Source organism: Oncorhynchus keta, chromosome 20 (assembly GCF_023373465.1).
Source record: "Oncorhynchus keta strain PuntledgeMale-10-30-2019 chromosome 20, Oket_V2, whole genome shotgun sequence".
Classification (NCBI taxonomy): domain Eukaryota; kingdom Metazoa; phylum Chordata; class Actinopteri; order Salmoniformes; family Salmonidae; genus Oncorhynchus; species Oncorhynchus keta.
The window spans coordinates 41597461-41610083 of record NC_068440.1 but is presented as its reverse complement, the minus strand read 5'-3'; the positions used below and the strand labels follow the sequence as shown (position 1 = coordinate 41610083).

The window sequence follows — 12623 nt, the reverse complement described above, 5'->3', positions numbered from 1 at the left end:
GCTGTATCTCTTCAGGACCAGAGTTAGTCCCCTACTGAAGGCTGTATCTCTTCAGGACCAGAGTTAGTCCCCTACTGAAGGCTGTATCTCTTCAGGACCAGAGTTAGTCCCCTACTGAAGGCTGTATCTCTTCAGGACCAGAGTTAGTCCCCTACTGAAGGCTGTATCTCTTCAGGACCAGAGTTAGTCCCCTACTGAAGGCTGTATCTCTTCAGGACCAGAGTTAGTCCCCTACTGAAGGCTGTATCTCTTCAGGACCAGAGTTAGTCCCCTACTGAAGGCTGTATCTCTTCAGGACCAGAGTTAGTCCCCTACTGAAGGCTGTATCTCTTCAGGACCAGAGTTAGTCCCCTACTGAAGACTGTATCTCTTCAGGACCAGAGTTAGTCCCCTACTGAAGGCTGTATCTCTTCAGGACCAGAGTTAGTCCCCTACTGAAGACTGTATCTCTTCAGGACCAGAGTTAGTCCCCTACTGAAGGCTGTATCTCTTCAGGACCAGAGTTAGTCCCCTACTGAAGGCTGTATCTCTTCAGGACCAGAGTTAGTCCCCTACTGAAGGCTGTATCTCTTCAGGACCAGAGTTAGTCCCCTACTGAAGGCTGTATCTCTTCAGGACCAGAGTTAGTCCCCTACTGAAGGCTGTATCTCTTCAGGACCAGAGTTAGTCCCCTACTGAAGACTGTATCTCTTCAGGACCAGAGTTAGTCCCCTACTGAAGGCTGTATCTCTTCAGGACCAGAGTTAGTCCCCTACTGAAGACTGTATCTCTTCAGGACCAGAGTTAGTCCCCTACTGAAGGCTGTATCTCTTCAGGACCAGAGTTAGTCCCCTACTGAAGGCTGTATCTCTTCAGGACCAGAGTTAGTCCCCTACTGAAGGCTGTATCTCTTCAGGACCAGAGTTAGTCCCCTACTGAAGGCTGTATCTCTTCAGGACCAGAGTTAGTCCCCTACTGAAGGCTGTATCTCTTCAGGACCAGAGTTAGTCCCCTACTGAAGGCTGTATCTCTTCAGGACCAGAGTTAGTCCCCTACTAGGCTGAAGGTCCCCTACTGTATCTCTTCAGGACCAGAGTTAGTCCCCTACTGAAGGCTGTATCTCTTCAGGACCAGAGTTAGTCCCCTACTGAAGGCTGTATCTCTTCAGGACCAGAGTTAGTCCCCTACTGAAGGCTGTATCTCTTCAGGACCAGAGTTAGTCCCCTACTGAAGGCTGTATCTCTTCAGGACCAGAGTTAGTCCCCTACTGAAGGCTGTATCTCTTCAGGACCAGAGTTAGTCCCCTACTGAAGGCTGTATCTCTTCAGGACCAGAGTTAGTCCCCTACTGAAGGCTGTATCTCTTCAGGACCAGAGTTAGTCCCCTACTGAAGGCTGTATCTCTTCAGGACCAGAGTTAGTCCCCTACTGAAGGCTGTATCTCTTCAGGACCAGAGTTAGTCCCCTACTGAAGGCTGTATCTCTTCAGGACCAGAGTTAGTCCCCTACTGAAGGCTGTATCTCTTCAGGACCAGAGTTAGTCCCCTACTGAAGGCTGTATCTCTTCAGGACCAGAGTTAGTCCCCTACTGAAGGCTGTATCTCTTCAGGACCAGAGTTAGTCCCCTACTGAAGGCTGTATCTCTTCAGGACCAGAGTTAGTCCCCTACTGAAGGCTGTATCTCTTCAGGACCAGAGTTAGTCCCCTACTGAAGGCTGTATCTCTTCAGGACCAGAGTTAGTCCCCTACTGAAGGTTGTATCTCTTCAGGACCAGAGTTAGTCCCCTACTGAAGGCTGTATCTCTTCAGGACCAGAGTTAGTCCCCTACTGAAGGCTGTATCTCTTCAGGACCAGAGTTAGTCCCCTACTGAAGGCTGTATCTCTTCAGGACCAGAGTTAGTCCCCTACTGAAGGCTGTATCTCTTCAGGACCAGAGTTAGTCCCCTACTGAAGGCTGTATCTCTTCAGGACCAGAGTTAGTCCCCTACTGAAGGCTGTATCTCTTCAGGACCAGAGTTAGTCCCCTACTGTATCTCTTCAGGACCAAGTTAGTCCCCTGTATCTCTTCAGGACCAGAGTTAGTCCCCTACTGAAGGCTGTATCTCTTCAGGACCAGAGTTAGTCCCCTACTGAAGACTGTATCTCTTCAGGACCAGAGTTAGTCCCCTACTGAAGGCTGTATCTCTTCAGGACCAGAGTTAGTCCCCTACTGAAGACTGTATCTCTTCAGGACCAGAGTTAGTCCCCTACTGAAGGCTGTATCTCTTCAGGACCAGAGTTAGTCCCCTACTGAAGGCTGTATCTCTTCAGGACCAGAGTTAGTCCCCTACTGAAGGCTGTATCTCTTCAGGACCAGAGTTAGTCCCCTACTGAAGGCTGTATCTCTTCAGGACCAGAGTTAGTCCCCTACTGAAGGCTGTATCTCTTCAGGACCAGAGTTAGTCCCCTACTGAAGGCTGTATCTCTTCAGGACCAGAGTTAGTCCCCTACTGAAGGCTGTATCTCTTCAGGACCAGAGTTAGTCCCCTACTGAAGGCTGTATCTCTTCAGGACCAGAGTTAGTCCCCTACTGAAGACTGTATCTCTTCAGGACCAGAGTTAGTCCCCTACTGAAGGCTGTATCTCTTCAGGACCAGAGTTAGTCCCCTACTGAAGGCTGTATCTCTTCAGGACCAGAGTTAGTCCACTACTGAAGGCTGTATCTCTTCAGGACCAGAGTTAGCGATGATAATGACTCATCCAGGCTACTTCTCATTCCTATAGCATTCTCTACGAGTGCTACAGTGTCTTCTCTGATAAAGACACAATCTAAAAGGCCAAGCTGTATCAAGCTGAGCGCAGACATTACAAAGACACCTATTCATTAACAACATTCTACACGTCAGAACACAGGGGCTGTGGCTACAGGAGATACCGTAGAGACACCGTAGAGAGAGAGAGAGAGAGAGAGAGAGAGAGAGAGAGAGAGAGAGAGACAACATTCTAGAGAGAAGAGAGAGAGACCGTAGAGAGAGAGAGAGAGAGAGAGAGAGAGAGAGAGAGAGAGAGAGAGAGAGAGATACAACAGGCCTATCTATCTGGATAGCTAACTAACGTCATGAGTGTGTCTCATCTGCAGCATACAGTACATCAGGGGTTCCCTCGCCTCGGATTTGGATAGGCAGACCTCTGTTTGTAGCAGGGAATGGCAGTGTGTGTGTGTGTGTGTGTGTGTGTGTGTGTGTGTGTGTGTGTGTGTGTGTGTGTGTGTGTGTGTGTGTGTGTGTGTGTGTGTGTGTGTGTGTGTGTGTGTGTGTGTGTGTGTGTGTGTGTGTGTGTGTGTGTGTGTGTGTGTGTGTGTGTGTGTGAGCCCTTACACCCCTCTCTATGTCTGCCTCTCTTGATCTCTCTGTCTCTCAGGGAACTCTGACCCCTCCTCTCTATTTGTTTTATCAGAGATAACAGAACAGCTCTCCACACCACATTCCACAGACAGACAGGCAGGCAGGCAGGCAGACAGGCAGGCAGACAGACTAGAATGCTATTTGGCCCTAAACAGAGAGTACACAGCGGCAGAATACCTGATCACTGTGACTGACCCAAAATTAAGGAAAGCTTTGACTATGTACAGTCTTAGTGAGCATAGCCTTGCTATTGAGAAAGGCCACCGTAGGCAGACCTGGCTCTCAAGAGAAGACAGGCTATGTGCTCACTGCCCACAAAATTAGGTGGAAACTGAGCTGCACTTCCTAACCTCCTTCCCAATGTATGACCATATTAGAGAGACATATTTCCCTCAGATTACACAGATCCACAAATAATTTGAAAACAAATCTAATTGTGATAAACTCCCATACCTACTGGGTGAAATTCCACAGTGTTCCATCACAGCAGCAAGATTTGTGACCTGTTGCCACAAGAAAAGTTCCAAGAAAACACCATTGTAAATACAACCCATATTTATGTTTATTTATTTTCCCTTAACCATTTGTACATTGTTAAAACATTTAGAAACTTCTGTGAGTGTAATGTTTACTGTTAATTTGTATTGTTTATTTCACTTTTGTATATTATTTACCTCACTTGCTTTGGCAATGTTAACACATGTTTAATGGTCTGGAGCTGTTTTTCATGGTTCGGGCCCCTTAGTTCCAGTGAAGTGATATCTTAACGCTACAGCATACAATGACATTCTAGACGATTCTGAGCTTCCAACTTTGTGGCAACAGTTTGGGGAAGGCCCTTTCCTGTTTCAGCATGACAATGCCCCCCGTGCACAAGCGAGGTCCATACAGAAATGGTTTGTTAATCACCCAACATCAGTGCCCGACCTCACAAATGTTCCTGTGGCTGAATGGAAGCAAGTCCCCCCAGCAATGTTCCAACATCTAGTGGATGTCCTTCCCAGAAGAGTGGAGGCTATTATAGCAGCAATGTTCCAACATCTAGTGGATGTCCTTCCCAGAAGAGTGGAGGCTGTTATAGCAGCAATGTTCCAACATCTAGTGGAAAGCCTTCCCAGAAGAGTGGAGGCTGTTATAGCAGGAATGTTCCAACATCTAGTGGATGTCCTTCCCAGAAGAATGGAGGCTGTTATAGCAGCAATGTTCCAACATCTAGTGGAAAGCCTTCCCAGAAGAGTGGAGGCTGTTATAGCAGGAATGTTCCAACATCTAGTGGATGTCCTTCCCAGAATAATGGAGGCTGTTATAGCAGCAATGTTCCAACATCTAGTGGAAAGCCTTCCCAGAAGAGTGGAGGCTGTTATAGCAACAATGTTCCAACATCTAGTGGAAAGCCTTCCCAGAAGAGTGGAGGCTATTATAGCAGCAATGTTCCAACATCTAGTGGATGTCCTTCCCAGAAGAGTGGAGGCTGTTATAGCAGCAATGTTCCAACATCTAGTGGAAAGCCTTCCCAGAAGAGTGGAGGCTGTTATAGCAGCAATGTTCCAACATCTAGTGGAAAGCCTTCCCAGAAGAGTGGAGGCTGTTATAGCAGGAATGTTCCAACATCTAGTGGAAAGCCTTCCCAGAAGAGTGGAGGCTGTTATAGCAGTAAAAGTGGGGGACCAACGACATATTAATGCCCATGATTTTTGAACGAGAAGTTCGAAGAGCAGTTGTCCACATACTTTTGGTGATGTGGTGTATTTGTTGTAGAACATTCAGGTAGGTTTCTGTCAGAACCGGTACAGAGATAGCTTGTAGAACATTCAGGTAGGTTTCTGTCAGAACCGGTACAGAGATAGCTTGTAGAACATTCAGGTAGGTTTCTGTCAGAACCGGTACAGAGATAGCTTGTAGAACATTCAGGTAGGTTTCTGTCAGAACCGGTACAGAGATAGCTTGTAGAACATTCAGGTAGGTTTCTGTCAGAACCGGTACAGAGATAGCTTGTAGAACATTCAGGTAGGTTTCTGTCAGAACCGGTACAGAGATAGCTTGTAGAACATTCAGGTAGGTTTCTGTCAGAACCGGTACAGAGATAGCTTGAAGAACAACCAGGTAGGTTTCTGTCAGAACCGGTACAGAGATAGCTTGAAGAACAACCAGGTAGGTTTCTGTCAGAACCGGTACAGAGATAGCTTGTAGAACATTCAGGTAGGTTTCTGTCAGAACCGGTACAGAGATAGCTTGTAGAACATTCAGGTAGGTTTCTGTCAGAACCGGTACAGAGATAGCTTGTAGAACATTCAGGTAGGTTTCTGTCAGAACCGGTACAGAGATAGCTTGTAGAACATTCAGGTAGGTTTCTGTCAGAACCGGTACAGAGATAGCTTGAAGAACATTCAGGTAGGTTTCTGTCAGAACCGGTACAGAGATAGCTTGTAGAACATTCAGGTAGGTTTCTGTCAGAACCGGTACAGAGATAGCTTGAAGAACAACCAGGTAGGTTTCTGTCAGAACCGGTACAGAGATAGCTTGTAGAACATTCAGGTAGGTTTCTGTCAGAACCGGTACAGAGATAGCTTGTAGAACATTCAGGTAGGTTTCTGTCAGAACCGGTACAGAGATAGCTTGAAGAACATTCAGGTAGGTTTCTGTCAGAACCAGTACAGAGATAGCTTGAAGAACATTCAGGTAGGTTTCTGTCAGAACCGGTACAGAGATAGCTTGTAGAACATTCAGGTAGGTTTCTGTCAGAACCGGTATGTAGAACATCTGCCATTCTTCCCTCCTCTTCTACCACAGTGTTTGTAAGGACCCCAAGGGGCTATAGAACCGTCTTGGCAGTGCCTGTCTTTTGATTGTTCCTGTGAGGAATTCACCGGTAGCTCGCCTCTGTAATGTTACATTCAGGCTTGTTTCTGCAAGGAGTACTACTCTACACATGCAGTACCAGTCAAAAGTTTTAGAACACCTACTCATTCAAGGGATTTTATTAATTTTCTACATTGTAGAATAATAGTGAAGACATCAACACTATGAAATAACACATATGGAATCATATTGTAACCAAAAAAGTGTTAAACAAATCAAAACATATTTTATATTTGAGATTCTTCAAAGTAGCCAACTTTTGGCTTTATGACAGCTTTGCACACTATTGGCATTCTCTCAACCAGCTTCATGAGGTAGTCACCTGGAATGCATTTCAATTAACAGGTGTGCCTTCTTAAAAGTTTATTTGTGGAATTTATTTTTTTCTTAATGTGTTTGAGACAATCAGTTGTGTTGTGACAAGGTAGGGGTGGTATACAGAAGATAGTCCTATTTGGTAAAATACCAAGTCCATATTATGTCAAGAACAGCTCAAATAAGCAAAGAGAAACGACAGTCCATCATCACTTTAAGACATGAACGTCAGTCAGTCCGGAAAATGTCAAGACCTTCGAATGTTTCATCAAGTGCAGTCGTGAAAACAATCAAGCTCTATGATGAAACTGACTCTCATGAGGACCGCCACAGGAAAGGAAGACCCAGAGTTACCTCTGCTGCAGAGGATACGTTCATTAGAGTTAACTGGCTCTCATGGGGACCGCCACAGGAATGGAAGACCCTGAGTTACCTCTGCTGCAGAGGATCAGTTCATTAGAGTTAACTGGCTGTCATGAGGACCGCCACAGGAAAGGAAGACCCAGAGTTACCTCTGCTGCAGAGGATGACTTCATTAGAGTTAACTGACTCTCATGAGGACCGCCACAGGAAAGGAAGACCCAGTGTTACCTCTGCTGCAGAGGATAAGTTCATTAGAGTTAACTGACTCTCATGAGGACCGCCACAGGAAAGGAAGACCCAGAGTTACCTCTGCTGCAGAGGATAACTTCATTAGAGTTAACTGACTCTCATGAGGACCGCCACAGGAAAGGAAGACCCAGTGTTACCTTTGTTGCAGAGGATAAGTTCATTAGAGTTAACTGACTCTCATGAGGACCCCCACAGGAAAGGAAGACCCAGTGTTACCTTTGTTGCAGAGGATAACTTCATTAGAGTTAACTGACTCTCGCCACAGGAAAGGAGGACCCCCAGAGGATAACAGGAAAGGAAGACCCAGTGTTACCTCTGCTGCAGAGGATAAGTTCATTAGAGTTAACTGCACCTCAGATTGAATCCCAAATAAATGCTTCACAGAGTTCAAGTAACAGACACATCTCAACATCAACTGTTCAGAGGAGACTGAGTGAATCAGGCCTTCATGGTAAAATTGCTGCACATAAACCACTACTAAAGGACACCAATAATAAGAAGAGACTTGCTTGCACCAAGAAACACAGGCATTAGACCGGTGGAAATCTGTCATTTGGTCTGAGGAGTCCAACTTTGAGATTTTTAATTCCAACCTCTGTGACTTTGTAAGACACAGATGATCTCCGCATGTGTGGTTCCCACAGTGAAGCATGGAGGAGGTGGTGTGATGGTGTGGGGGTTCTTTGTTGGTGACACTGTCTGTGATTTATTCAGAATTCAAGGCACAATTAACCAACATGGCCACCACAGCATTCTGTAGCGATACGCCATCCCATCTGATTTGGGCTTAGTGGGACTATCAGATGACCTGGAGTGCTCCACAAACACCCGTCCTCAACCCAATTGAGATTGTTTGGGATGAGTTGGACCGCAGAGTGAAGGAAAAGCAGCCAACAAATGCTCAGCATATGTGGGAACTCTTTCAAGATGGTTGGAAAAGCTGAATGTTTGGCTGTCAATTGCTCTGTACATTTCATGGAAACAGCTGTTTTTATAATATGACCCCCCCCTCTCCTCCCCCACCCCAAAATCCTTGGTCTGTCTGTCTGTCTGTCTGTCTGTCTGTCTGTCTGTCTGTCTGTCTGTCTGTCTGTCTGTCTGTCTGTCTGTCTGTCTGTCTGTTCTGTCTGTCTGTCTGTCTGTCTGTCTGTCTGTCTGTCTGTCTGTCTGTCTGTCTGTCTGTCTGTATTTCTGTCTGTCTGTCTGTCTGTCTGTCTGTCTGTCTGTCTGTCTGTCGTGAACTATGATCTCTATTCTCTCTATTAGTAAAGTAGTATAGTGGTGAACCCTTTTAGGCTGTTTCCCTGGTCACTGTATCACTGTATCACTGTATCACTGTATCGAGAAGAGTGTGCCATTTTGGAAACAGAAATCTCCAGCACAACGAGGTTGTGTGCAGACAGTCAGTCAGGGTTGAGTAACTTGTGATACTTCAAACGCGAAACGCTTCCTTAGTCACAGAACAGCCCAACCTAAATCAAGTTAAGTCATGATGGAACGCCATTGGTTTAGTAATCTAGTTAATCTAGTTAATCTAGTTAATCTAGTTAATCTAGTTAAGGCATCAACATGCCTCAACACAGATGATTTCAGTTTACAGGAGAGAGAGTGGCTCCCCTCCCCCCTGTTATAGAGGAGAGAGAGTGGCTCCCCTCCCCCCTGTTATAGAGGAGAGAGAATGGCCCCCCTTATCTAGAGGAGAGAGTGGCTCACTCCTCCTGTTATAGAGGAGAGAGAGTGGCTCCCCTCCCTCCTGTTATAGAGGAGAGGGAGTGGCTCCCCTTATCTCTCCTGTTATAGAGGAGAGAGAGTGGCTCCCCTCCCTCCTGTTATAGAGGAGAGAGAGTGGCTCCCCCTGTTATAGAGGAGAGAGAGTGGCTCCCCTTATCTCTCCTGTTATAGAGGAGAGTGGCTCCCCTCCCCCCTGTTATAGAGGAGAGAGAGTGGCTCCCCTCCCCCTGTTATAGAGGAGAGAGAGTGGCTCCCCTCCCCTGTTATAGAGGAGAGAGAGTGGCTCCCCTATCTCTCCTGTTATAGAGTGGCTCCCCCTCCCTGAGAGAGAGTGGCTCCCCTCCCCTGTTATAGAGGAGAGAGAGTGGCTCCCCTTATCTCTCCTGTTATAGAGGAGAGTGGCCCCCTCCCCCTGTTATAGAGGAGAGAGAGTGGCTCCCCTCCCCCTGTTATAGAGGAGAGAGAGTGGCTCCCCTTCCCCCTGTTATAGAGGAGAGAGAGTGGCTCCCCTCCCCCTGTTATAGAGGAGAGAGAGTGGCTCCCCTCCCCTGTTATAGAGGAGAGTGGCTCCCCTCCCTCCTGTTATAGAGGAGAGAGAGTGGCTCCCTCCCCCCTGTTATAGAGGAGAGAGAGTGGCTCCCCTCCCTCCTGTTATAGAGGAGAGAGAGTGGCTCCCCCTGTTATAGAGGAGAGAGAGTGGCTCCCCTTATCCCCCCTGTTATAGAGGAGAGAGAGTGGCTCCCCTCCCCCCTGTTATAGAGGAGAGAGAGTGGCTCCCCTCCCCCTGTTATAGAGGAGAGAGAGTGGCTCCCCTCCCCCTGTTATAGACGAGAGAGAGTGGCTCCCCTCCCTCCTGTAGAGGAGAGAGAGAGTTGCTCCCCTCCCCCTGTTATAGAGGAGAGAGAGAGTGGCTCCCCTCCCCCTGTTATAGAGGAGAACCTAGAGTGTTGACATCCTGTCCTGTGTCTCTATGGACCTAGAGTGCTGGCATCCTGTCCTCTGTCTCTATGGACCTAGAGTGCTGGCATCCTGTCCTGTGTCTTTATGGACCTAGAGTGTTGACATCCTGTCCTGTGTCTTTATGGACCTAGAGTGCTGGCATCCTGTCCTGTGTCTTTATGGACCTAGAGTGCTGGCATCCTGTCCTGTGTCTTTATGGACCTAGAGTGCTGGCATCCTGTCCTGTGTCTTTATGGACCTAGAGTGCTGGCATCCTGTCCTGTGTCTTTATGGACCTAGAGTGTTGGCATCCTGTCCTGTGTCTTTATGGACCTAGAGTGTTGGCATCATGTCCTGTGTCTCTATGGACCTAGAGTGTTGGCATCCTGTCCTGTGTCTTTATGGACCTAGAGTGCTGGCATCCTGTCCTGTGTCTTTATGGACCTAGAGTGTTGACATCCTGTCCTGTGTCTTTATGGACCTAGAGTGTTGGCATCATGTCCTGTGTCTCTATGGACCTAGAGTGTTGACATCCTGTCCTGTGTCTTTGTGGACCTAGAGGGAGAGAGAGTGTTGAGTGTTGGCATCCTGTCCTGTGTCTCTATGGACCTAGAGTGTTGACATCCTGTCCTGTGTCTTTATGCACCTAGAGTGCTGGCATCCTGTCCTCTGTCTTTATGGACCTAGAATGCTGGCATCCTGTCCTGTGTCTTTATGGACCTAGAGTGTTGACATCCTGTCCTGTCTTTATGGACCTAGAGTGTTGGCATCATGTCCTGTGTCTCTATGGACCTAGAGTGCTGACATCCTGTCCTGTGTCTTTATGGACCTCGAGTGCTGGCATCCTGTCCTGTGTCTTTATGGACCTAGAGTGCTGGCATCCTGTCCTCTGTCTTTATGGACCTAGAGTGTTGACATCCTGTCCTGTCTTTATGGACCTAGAGTGCTGGCATCCTGTCCTGTGTCTTTATGGACCTAGAGTGTTGACATCCTGTCCTCTGTCTTTATGGACCTAGAGTGCTGACATCCTGTCCTGTGTCTTTATGGACCTAGAGTGCTGGCATCCTGTCCTCTGTCTTTATGGACCTAGAGTGTTGACATCCTGTCCTCTGTCTTTATGGACCTAGAGTGCTGACATCCTGTCCTGTGTCTCTATGGACCTAGAGTGCTGGCATCCTGTCCTGTCTTTATGGACCTAGAGTGTTGACATCCTGTCTCTGTTTAGTGAGTCCCCCAGACCAGATGCAGTAGAGATGACCAGGATGTTCTCTGTTTAGTGAGTCCTCCAGATCAGAGGCAGTAGAGATGACCAGGATGTTTTCTGTTTAGTGAGTCCCCCAGACCAGATGCAGTAGAGATGACCAGGATGTTTTCTGTTTAGTGAGTCCCCCAGACCAGATGCAGTAGAGATGACCAGGATGTTTTCTGTTTAGTGAGTCCCCCAGATCAGATGCAGTAGAGATGACCAGGATGTTCTCTGTTTAGTGAGTCCTCCAGATCAGATGCAGTAGAGATGACCAGGGATGTTCTCTGTTTAGTGAGTCCTCCAGATCAGAGGCAGTAGGGATGACCAGGGATGTTCTCTGTTTAGTGAGTCCTCCAGATCAGAGGCAGTAGGGATGACCAGGGATGTTATCTGTTTAGTGAGTCCTCCAGATCAGAGGCAGTAGGGATGACCAGGGATGTTCTCTGTTTAGTGAGTCCACCAGATCAGAGGCAGTAGGGATGACCAGGGATGTTCTCTGTTGAGTGAGTCTTCCAGATCAGAGGCAGTAGGGATGACCAGGGATGTTATCTGTTTAGTGAGTCCTCCAGATCCAGAGGCAGTAGGGATGACCAGGGATGTTCTCTGTTTAGTGAGTCCACCAGATCCAGAGGCAGTAGGGATGACCAGGGATGTTCTCTGTTGAGTGAGTCCTCCAGATCAGAGGCAGTAGGGATGACCAGGGATGTTCTCTGTTTAGTGAGTCCTCCAGATCAGAGGCAGTAGGGATGACCAGGGATGTTCTCTGTTTAGTGAGTCCACCAGATCAGAGGCAGTAGGGATGACCAGGGATGTTCTCTGTTTAGTGAGTCCTCCAGATCAGAGGCTGTAGGGACGATGACCAGGATGTTCTCTTGATAGGTCTGTGAATTGAACCATTTCCCTGTCTTTACTCAGCATTCAACATGTAACAAGTACTTTTGAGTGTCAGGGAAAATGTGTGGAGTAAAAAAGTACATTATTTTCTTTAGGATGAAGTAAAATTTGTCAAAAATGTCAATAGTAAAGTACAGATACCCACAAAAACTACGTAGGTAGTACTTTAAAGTAATTTTTACTTAAGTACTTTACACCACTGGTTTAAATAGACTAAAATGAACAGCTTTGTAGGCGTAAAATAGCATGACATTCACGCTAGCTCCATCCTGGTGGCGTAGTGGACTAAATCCATGGATAGAGAACAGAAGATTAAAGGTCTGAATCTCACTGATGTGTTTGTATGATTAATGTCTAAGGAAATTCATTTCCATGTGTTCTTGGAGTTCAACAAATTTAACCCAAAATAAGATAGCAGTGTTATTAAAAGTCTCACTGAAACATTCAGTTATTACAAAACTCAAAATCACCTGGAACGTCTATTCTCAGAGCGTTAATAAGACCTCCCTGGGACCATATTAAAACGTTCTCAGAACCTCCCTGGAACCAGAGTAAAACGTTCTCAGAACCTCCCTGGAACCAGAGTAAAACATTCTCAGAACCTCCCTGGAACCAGAGTAAAACATTCTCAGAACCTCCCTGGAACCAGGGTAAAAAATTCTCAG

General features: G+C 46.9%; 1 protein-coding gene and 1 long non-coding RNA gene across 2 annotated transcripts in view; one reads left to right on the top strand and one right to left on the bottom strand.

Moving 5' to 3' along the window:
• The window catches only part of kiaa1522 (KIAA1522 ortholog), a 126111-nt gene that overhangs the window by 85187 nt on the left and 28301 nt on the right, over nucleotides 1–12623 (top strand). The window lies entirely within an intron of this gene.
• On the bottom strand, nucleotides 9914–10299 carry LOC127910026 (uncharacterized). The gene is made up of 3 exons (XR_008073688.1): nucleotides 10263–10299; nucleotides 10115–10151; nucleotides 9914–10003 (listed from the first exon to the last, which is right to left on the bottom strand). It is a non-coding gene; the product is annotated as an uncharacterized LOC127910026 (long non-coding RNA).